The sequence below is a fragment of the Theropithecus gelada genome, chromosome 1 (assembly GCF_003255815.1).
Source record: "Theropithecus gelada isolate Dixy chromosome 1, Tgel_1.0, whole genome shotgun sequence".
NCBI classification, from domain to species: domain Eukaryota; kingdom Metazoa; phylum Chordata; class Mammalia; order Primates; family Cercopithecidae; genus Theropithecus; species Theropithecus gelada.
In genome coordinates this window covers 210,082,063-210,091,663 of record NC_037668.1, presented here as the reverse complement: position 1 = coordinate 210,091,663, position 9,601 = coordinate 210,082,063, and positions in this window count along the sequence as shown.

Sequence of the window (9,601 nt, the reverse complement as noted above, 5' to 3'; positions counted from 1 at the left end):
TGCTGTTGTTTGGTGGAATGTTCTATGGATGTTTTTTAGAACCAGTTGGCCTGTGGTGTTGTTCAAGTCTTCTATTTTCTTATTGACCATCTGTCTGGTTGTTTTATCCATTATTGAAAGTGATGTACTGACGTATTTTACTATTATTGTAGAGCTGTCTATTTCTCCCTTTAATTCTATCAATGTTTGCTTCATATATAGGAAATTTGATATTTATTGCATACATATTTATAATTGTTATGTTTTCTTGGTGAATTGAAACCTTTATTATTATTCAATATTCTTCTTTGTCTCTTGTGACAGTTTTCTACTTAAAGTCTATTTGTGTATGTTTTTTTAGTATAACCACCCCTACTGTCTTTTGGTTACTATTTGCATGGAATCTTTTTATCCTTTCATTTTCCATCTATGTGTGCCCTTAGATCTAAAGTGAATCTTCTGTAGAGACCAGATAGCTGGATCCTGTTTTGTTTATTTGTTTTAAATCCATTTTGCCAATCTCTGTCTATTCATGTGCAGCAGGATAATTAAGGAATCAGAGAGATCAAGGGGTTGAGGAGGAATTATTTAATTATTTAGGTGTACCAACTCAGTCAGATTAACATCCAAAGGACTGAGCCTCGAACAAAGAGTCTGGTTACCTCCTCTTAAGCATTTTGTGGGGCGGGGGTAGATCTGTGCAGGGGGAAGCATATTACAGAAGTGAGAAACAAAGACAGTTATTTAATTGAGACATGTATTACATCATTTCTTACTTTTCAAGGAACATGTTTTATGACCAGCGATTCTCCTGCCTCAGCCTCCCAAGTAGCTGGGATTACAGATGCGTGCCACCCACCATACCCAGCTAATTTTTGTATTTTTAGTAGAGACAGGGTTTCACCATGTTGGCCAGGCTGGTCTTGAACTCCTAGCTTCAAGTGATCCACCCACCTCAGCCTCCCGAAGTGTTGGGATTACGGGCATGAGCCACCGTTCCCAGCCCAGCTTTCTCCATTTCTTGATATTGCTAATGCGAGTGACTGTCACAGCAAACCGTATAGCTGGGACAATTGTATCCCCCATCAGCCATTTATGGAATCTCCTTTCCTTTTAGGTTCTCACCAAACATCAGCTAGCCTGCATAGTCAGTGGATGAACTCTTTTTTAAAATCAAATTTTTAATTTTATTTTAGTAGAGACAGGGTCTTGCTATGTTGCCCAGGCTGGTCTTGAACTCCTGGGCTCAAGCAATCCTCCCACTTTGACACCTCCCAAAGTGCTGGCGTTACAGGCATGAGCCACTGCACCTGGCCAGTCAGTGGATGATTTCTAGTTTTATTGTCTAACTTATGTAACATATTTAAAGTATGGAGTTTTAAAATGAATTTTTTAGTTATTTAATAAAATTGTGTGGAAAACAAAGTATCATCATAAAATACAAGTTATACTCATTAAATAGGAATTCTCTATGATGCTTGGTGACAGAAATAGCCTCCTGGAAAGTGAGCGTAGGATGAGACAGTAGAGATAAGTTATTTTCAAGGTATTTCTTTTTTTGTTGTTGTTGTTTTGAGACGGAGTTTCTCTCTTATTGCCCAGGCTGGAGTGCAGTGGTGCGATCTCAGCTCACTGCAACCTCCGCCTCCAGGGTTCAAGCAATTCTCCTGCCTCAGCCTCCCAAGTAGCTGGGATTACAGGCGCCTGCCACCACACCCAGTTGGAGTGCAGTGGCACTATTGAGGCTTAGTGCAGTCTCGACTTCCCGTGCTCAGACAATCCTCCCATCTCAGCCCTCCAAGTAGCCAAAACTACAGGTGCACACCACCAACCCCGGCTAATATTTTAAATTTTTGTATAGTCGAGGTCTTGTTATACTGCCCAAGTTAGTCTCAAACTCCCAGGCTCAAGTGATCCTCCCACCTCAATCTCCCAATGTGCTAAGATTACAGGCATGAGCCACCACAACCAAACCTCCAAATATTTTTGATCCATGGGTGGTTCAATCAACAGATGCCATATGGAAGGCCAATTGCATATGTTAAAACTTAGGTGGGTAAACTAAATTTTTATAATAAATGAGTTAAAAAGTTGTATTTCCCTATAATAAACATATAATAAATACAGCATCCTGCAACAAACTTGTAACCTTAGACTCAAAAGTTAAGGGCTAAATTCCATAGGAGTGGGCAAAAAAGATTTGCACTTAAAAATTGATTATTACAAGAGGATGTTTTGCCCTTCATTTAAAAAAATTAGCCAGAAACATAACTTTATGATACTAAAAATCAGAATAAGTTCAGAGCTTTACCCCACTTGGCTAATGCTCTTTTCTCCTTGTGTCGTTATGGTGACTGACAAGTAAATATTTTTCAGCCTTCTCCCTCTTCCCTGTCCAAGGGTAACAAGTTCAGAGCTTCCTTCTCAAAAGCGTTTGCCTCATGGGTCATCTTACCCTCTCAAAGAAATATTATCCTGGTTTTTCTCCCCCTGTGGCTTCACTTTTAATAAGAGCTAAATCAAAGTCTAGGGTTTATAATTTTCTGTTTGCACAAAGGGCACGAATTCTAAAAGGGTCATCTGAGATATCCTTTGACATCAAATGGAACATTGAAACACTATCAATGATTCAAGCAACTAATGATTACTGGCAACTGTCGGGGGTGCTGTGAGAAATAGAGAGCTATTGCACGGATGAGGAATTCTCTCCTCAAGGATGTTACGTTCTGGATAGGCTATGATACAAACACACATAGAAGACAGCTCATAATACAGAGCAGCTAATGGTGAGCGGTAAATAGATGATGATGGACTACAGTTGCCAATGAACTTCAAAGAAGAACGAGATTGCTTTAGCCTGTGTCCGTGAGGTTGGCTGCACTTCAGGGTAAAGATAAGAAACCCCTTGGGATGGTGTAGAGCAGTGGTTCTTACAACTGGGCAGTGTCCACATACAGTTTAGACTGTCACAACTGGCAGGGAGCTACAGTTTTCTAGTGGGTAGGGTCAGAAGTGCTATGAAACACTCTACAATGCCCCAAAATGACCACAGTGCCAAGGCTGAGAATCCTTGATGTCGGGGAAGGAATGCTAAGACTTGGAACAGTAGAAATACTGACTCTGAGCCACATGTATGTCAGACTCATCCATGTCCCATCACTACATCCCAAGAAGGCCAAGAAGATTATTTAGATCCCATTGCAAAAGAAGTTTTAAAATAAGGAAACAAGACCACCTGAGGTCTAAATGTTAGTCTCCCTTTCCCCTTGCCAACCCGGTGTGTTCATAAATATATATCTTTCCTTTTTTTTTTTTTTTTTTTTTTTTGAGACCGAGTCTAGCTCTGTTGCTCAGACTGGAGTGCAGTGGCACGATCTCAGCTCACTGCAATCTCCGCCTCTTGGGTGCAAGCGATTTTCCTGCCTCAGCCTCCCAAGTAGCTGGGATTACAGGCGGTCACCACACCCGGCTAATTTTTGTATTTTTAGTACAGACGGGGTTTCACCATGTTGGCCCTGCTGGTCTCAAACTCCTGACCTCGGGTGACCCTCCCACCTTGGCCTCTTAAAGTGCTGAGATTATAGGTGTGAGCCACTGTGCCCGGTCATGAATATATCATTCTTAGTGGCAAGGCTTCAAGTTATGTGAAAGCTCATTAATATGGACTTTCCATCATCAAAGCTTTCACTGCTGAGTGACTAATTTTTCTACTTTTTCTGGCCACCATAGTTCACACTGGACACCTACTCTGGCACCGTGTCTCAAGGTGACCAGCCAGCTACCTGGTGGTCTGCCAGTGACTTTGGACTCCTTTCTTCTTGGAAAGGGCAGCAATTTTTCCTTCCCCAGGACACATCCACTCTGCATTTGGATTTGCCTCCTCTCTCTGCCTCGACTCTGTCAACATTGTTATCTGTGAATTCTCTCCTGCAATTGGCAATGATCAAGAATGAAGCAGTGGGCCAATAAGTTATTTGGGGCTGTAGAACATGGTGGAACACATTAGTAAGAATAATCAAAAGGCTTCTAAAGATCCCAAACCTGATCAAACTTGTTCTGTGACAGCTAAAACTTGGTTACCTATGGAAAGAGAAATATTATGAAATTGTAAGAGATCTGTTACATTGCTTAACCAGTGTTTGATTAACAGTTGAAATATCATATAACAAAGAAATTTATTTCTTTTTAGTAATTTAGAAAAACAGAATTCTGCTTTGAGCAGTGTGCTTTTATAATACATTAGGGCTGGGTGCAGTGGCTCATGCCTGTAATCCCAGCACTTTGGGAGGCCAAAGCGGGCAGATCATCTGAGGTCAGGAGTTTGAGACCAGCCTGGCCAACATGGTGAAACTCAGTCTCTACTAAAAATACAAAAATTGGCTGGGCGCGGTGGCTCACACCTGTAATCCCAGCACTTTGGGAGGCCAAGGTGGGCAGATCACGAGGTAAGAAGATGGAGACCATCCTGGCCAACATGGTGAAACCTTGTCTCTACTAAAAATACAAAAATTAGCTGGGTATGGTGGTGGGCACCTGTAGTCCCAGCTACTGAGGAGGCTGAGACAGGAGAATCACTTGAACCAGGGAGACGGAGGTTGCAGCGAGCCGAAATCGTGCCATTGTACTCCAGCCTAGGCAACAGAGCAAGACTCTGTCTCAAAAAAAATTTTAAAAACATTAAAACAAATTAGAAATGATTTGGTTAAATATAGGGATAAGGATCTAGTAACCCTGATTAAACATTTAAGCAATGTAGCGGAGAAGACTGCAGACTCCCTTCCCTCCAGGTCACAAGATGGCTGCTAGTAGCTTTTAGAACAAGACACTTCCTCACTGACTTCTATTCTAGCCATAAAATGAAAGCCCTTCCCATATGTCTCACTGGACCAACTTTGATCACTTATCCTGCGTCTGAACCAATAATATTGCCAGGGGTTGTCATGAGGACAACTTGGAGTTGAGATTTTTTTTTTTTAAAAAGTAAAATTAGATGTGACCAAGATTGCAATCCAGACAGATTTGCAGACATGGTATCATGAATTAAAATGATGCCAAGATAAGAGAGGTTGCAGATTTTTTGGCAGCATTGTGTGTCACCAACAGCTGTGATTTCAGAGGCTGTCAAAGCCTACTGATGTTGAATGGCAGAGAACTTTGGGTGCCCTATAAAATATAGTAAGTAGATGGCCACCTTTTTTCTTTCCAGGGGAATTGTAGTTAAAATATTTTATAAAAATTAAAAGTAAACAAAATATGAGTTGTCCTATAAATATTTAAAAAGATGTAAAGACTGGGCGTGGTGGCTTACGCCTGTAATCCCAACACTTTGGGAGGCCGAGGCAGGCAGATTACCTGAGGTCAGGAGTTCGAGACCAGTCTGGCCAACATGGTGAAACTCTGTCTCTACTAAAAATACAAAAAATAGCCAGGTGTGGTGGCACACGCCTGTAGTCCCAGCTGCTCTGGAGGCTGAGGCAGGAGAATTGCTTGAGCCTGGAAAACGGAGGTTGCAGTGAGCCAAGATGGTGCTGCTGCACTCCAGCCTGGCCGACAGAGCGAGACTCTGTCTCAAAAAAAAAAATAAGTAAATGAAAATAAACATAAAAAGACATAAAGTAATTTTAATTGTGTCATAATTAAAGTTCAACAAGGACTAGGCTTGCAAATACAAGGCTTCAAACTACTATGTACACTCCTTGTTCTTTCTGGATAGCACATCTATTGTCAGCAATGTTTTCGCATTCCTAGTTGAGAAATGATATAATATGATGCTTCTTATACTGTACAGTACCTGCTGTAAGAGATGCTAAATATAACATAAATCTATAATTACTGATTACTTATGGGAGAGGTGATATTCTCAATTATGGCTTTGATGATACTGCTATCATGCTTTGATGATGCTAAATATAACATAAATCTATAATTACTGATTACTTATGGGAGAGGTGATATTCTCAATTATGGCTTTGATGATACAGCTATCATGATACTGCTATCATGCTATCATGGTTCGTATCCACTTAAATCTGAATGGACTTTCATTATATATGGGACATAGCTCTAGATTTTCCAGAGATCTTGATTAAATATGGTTTAACTATTGTCAAAAATAATGAGTTGTGTAGTAGATCTATTACAAAAGGTTCCAGAGGAAGATACTGTCTTAGAAAGTATCAAATTAGGAAAAACATATCTAAGACTGCAATTGGAGGCCGAAAAGGTTTTCCTGAAGAATTATCGTCAGGAAAATTCTCTCTATGAAGGATTTTGTTTTATTCACTTATGTACATATTACTTTAGGATTTTTTAAGAAATAATCCCTTAATAAGTTAGCAATAAGTAGATCATCACTATAGATTTCTTTAGACATGACATTTGGAGTACATTATCCATATAATTCTGGATCTTGACTTACCCATTTCTCAAAATGAGTCACTTCTCAAAAGTGACTACTGGTAAAATAAAAACTTTATAAAGAAACTATAGCCTTAAAAATGTCTCTAATATGTGCCCTGAAGATGATTTATTATCAAGCAAATCCTGCTGAAAGGCCATTTGTAACATGGGTCTTCTGGACGCCTGAAATCCTATTAATCCTATTCCGTTAATGGCCTCTAGGGAGATGTTTGCATTTTAGCAAGGCTATGTTTCCGGACTTTTTAAAACCTGGAAAGAGTCTCTAATTGAGTTGATGAAGCAGACAGACTTCAAACAGAAAAGTGCTAGGCATTTGGTGAAAAGGGCTGATGTCAGGGAAAAGCCCCAAGAGTCAGGAGTCGTGATGGCCATTTCAGTTGCTATTAGGAGCCAGGAGGTAGGGACATTAGTGAAATGGGACATTAATGAAAGGGGCATTGGTGAGGGGCTATGGAGAAGTGAGGTACATGCCCATTCCAGTGGCAGCAGCGTCTGCTAAGCTCCAGACGATGATTGACACGTCTGACTGTTGTCCGATATTCTGATTTTTCTTTCTTTTAAAAAATCTTTCCATTTTTATTTATTTATTTATAAAGACAGGGTCTCACTGTGTTGCTCAGGCTGGTCTCAAGCTCCTGGCCTCAAGTGATCCTCCCGCCTTGGCCTCCCAACATGCTGGAAATACAGGCTAGAGCCACTGTGCCTGGCTCCTTCAGATTTTTCAATGGAACAGCAGCTTGAATATAAATGTGAACTGCCCTTCTTGTTAAATGTTAATGACTAATTCAATTTAAGCAAAATCTGTACGTTAACACTTTGCAAGCCAAACAGGATAGTTTTGCATCATATGGCGCCACTAACTTCAGACCACCAGTTTGAAACCCCAAGGATAGGACGCTTCCCAAAGGAAGTTGAAGAATCTTGAAGATGAAAGTTGCTCTCTTCTGGCCTGGTGCAGTGGCTCAATCCTCTAATCCCAGCACTTTGGGAGGCCGAGGCAGGTGGATCACCTGAGGTCAGAAGTTCGAGATCAGCCTGGCCAACATGTCAAAACCCGTCTCCACTAAAAATACAAAAATTAGCCAGGCGTGGTGGTGGGCGCCTGTAATCTCAGCTACTCAGGAGGCTGAGGCAGGAGAATCACTTGAACCCTGGAGGCTGAGGTTGTAGTGAGCCGAGATGGTGTCACTGCACTCCAGCCTGGGCAACAGAGTGAGACTTCATCTCAAAACAAAGCAAAACAAAACAAAACAAAAAACGGTTGCCCTCTTCTCAGCTGAAACTAGAGCTAATGACACAAGGAATTCTCACCTTTATTCTTTATGAACTATCCATGATCAAGCTTTGCCTAAGAAATGTGTCTATGAACTAGGCCTGAAGATGAAGTTCAAAGCCAATATTCAGCTCTGTCAACATTTTCAGCACAAGCAGAGGCCTTATCCTTGCCCAGAAGTCACAAGTCAATCTTCTGAGTTAATAAAATCATGGGGAATCCTGCTGCTACTTCTTCTAGGGATTTAAGAGCATAAAAGTTGTGATATACTTAGCTTACTCAGCTCTCCTTCCGTATATTGTATATATAGTACAGTACTTGGTTTCTTCAATGACAGATTACTAGGAGCTTGGAACATGAACGTCAGGACTGGGAGTTGGTATTATAAACACTGCTAAGTCAGTTAGGGCCCTGCTGTGTTTAGGAACATGACCCCTGGAGCCAACTGCCTGGCTCAGATTCTGTCTCCACCACTTAGTAACTGAACTTAGGCAAGTTGCATAACTGTCTATAAAATTGGGGATAATGAAATATCTACCTAGGTGGTTGGTCTAAGGATTGAACAAGTTAATACTTAGAACAGAGCATCATACAGTTGTTTGTTATTATGGGGAAAATATTACTTTGAAGAGCTGAGGAAAGTAGTGCTCAGAGAAGCTAACTGGCTTATCTAAAGTCACATTAACTAAAAAAAAAAAAAAGTAGGTGCTGACATTTGAACTCCAGTTTGTCTAATTTTAAACATAGTATTATAGTATTCTGGTCCTTTCACTGCACCCAAAATGTTCTTATATGATGTTAGGTTTATCTGGTTGTTCTATGTTAGGTTTGTCTGATTGTTCAATATAACTTTTTTTTTTTTTTTTTGAGACGGAATCACGCTCTGTCGCCCAGGCTGGAGTGCAATGGCACAATCTCTGCTCACTGCAACCTCCACCTCCTGGGCTCAAGCAATTCTCCTGCCTCAGCCTCCTGAGTAGCTGGCACTACAGGCACCCACCACGACGCCTGACTAATTTTTGTGTTTTTGGTAGAGACGGGTTTTCACCATGCTGGCCAGGCTGGTTTCGAACTCCTGGCCTCAAATGATCCGCCTGCCTTGGCCTCCGAAAGTGCTGGGATTACAAGAGTGAGCCACTGCACCCAGCCTGTTCAATGTAACTTTTAAGTTCAATAGAAGTTTATATATAACTGTGTTTCACTGCAAATTCTGGTTGCATCTGAATCCAGTATATTACAGAAATCAATGGAGGTAATTCTAGGTCAATAGCCTTCTAAATGATCAAGACTGATTCTCTAAAGAGGAAAGCAGGTTCAAGTCAATAGATGAATGTTAATAAGGCAAAGCTGGTATAGGTCCCATAACCCAGATGGCAGGGGAAAAAGAGTCTCTCCAGAGACAGTGGATTCCAAATGTTAATAAAAAGTTTCGTTCTTTTAGTGGAGAAAATGAAAAGCTTTTCACTTGGTGCTTGCTTGGGGATGTGGTAGAATAAATTCAAGACTGGATAACAAACTAGTCAGTAAAGCCTAGAGACTGAAAGAGGCCTCCTGAGCTAAATGACCTTGCAAAATTAATGTACAGCAAAAAGTTCACCCCAAAACACTTACAGCAGTTCGACATCTCTCTATCAGCAAAGGCCTTCTAAACAGCAGGTACTCAATAATAGTCATAAAACCTCGGCTAAAAGCGGCTTAATGTGATAATTTATTTACAGATAAGGAAACCAAGGCCGTGACACATGAATGACTTGCACAATGTCACCCAGTGAGCTAGCAACAGAATGAAAACTAGACTCCAAGCCCATATACATCAGTGGATGGGCCCAGGTCCCTGGCATCAAATTCTGTGGAGCCAAATCCTACATTGCTTGTTATTATCTCGGTTAGTTTAGGGTATTATGAACTATTTCTAAGCTTCAGTTTTCT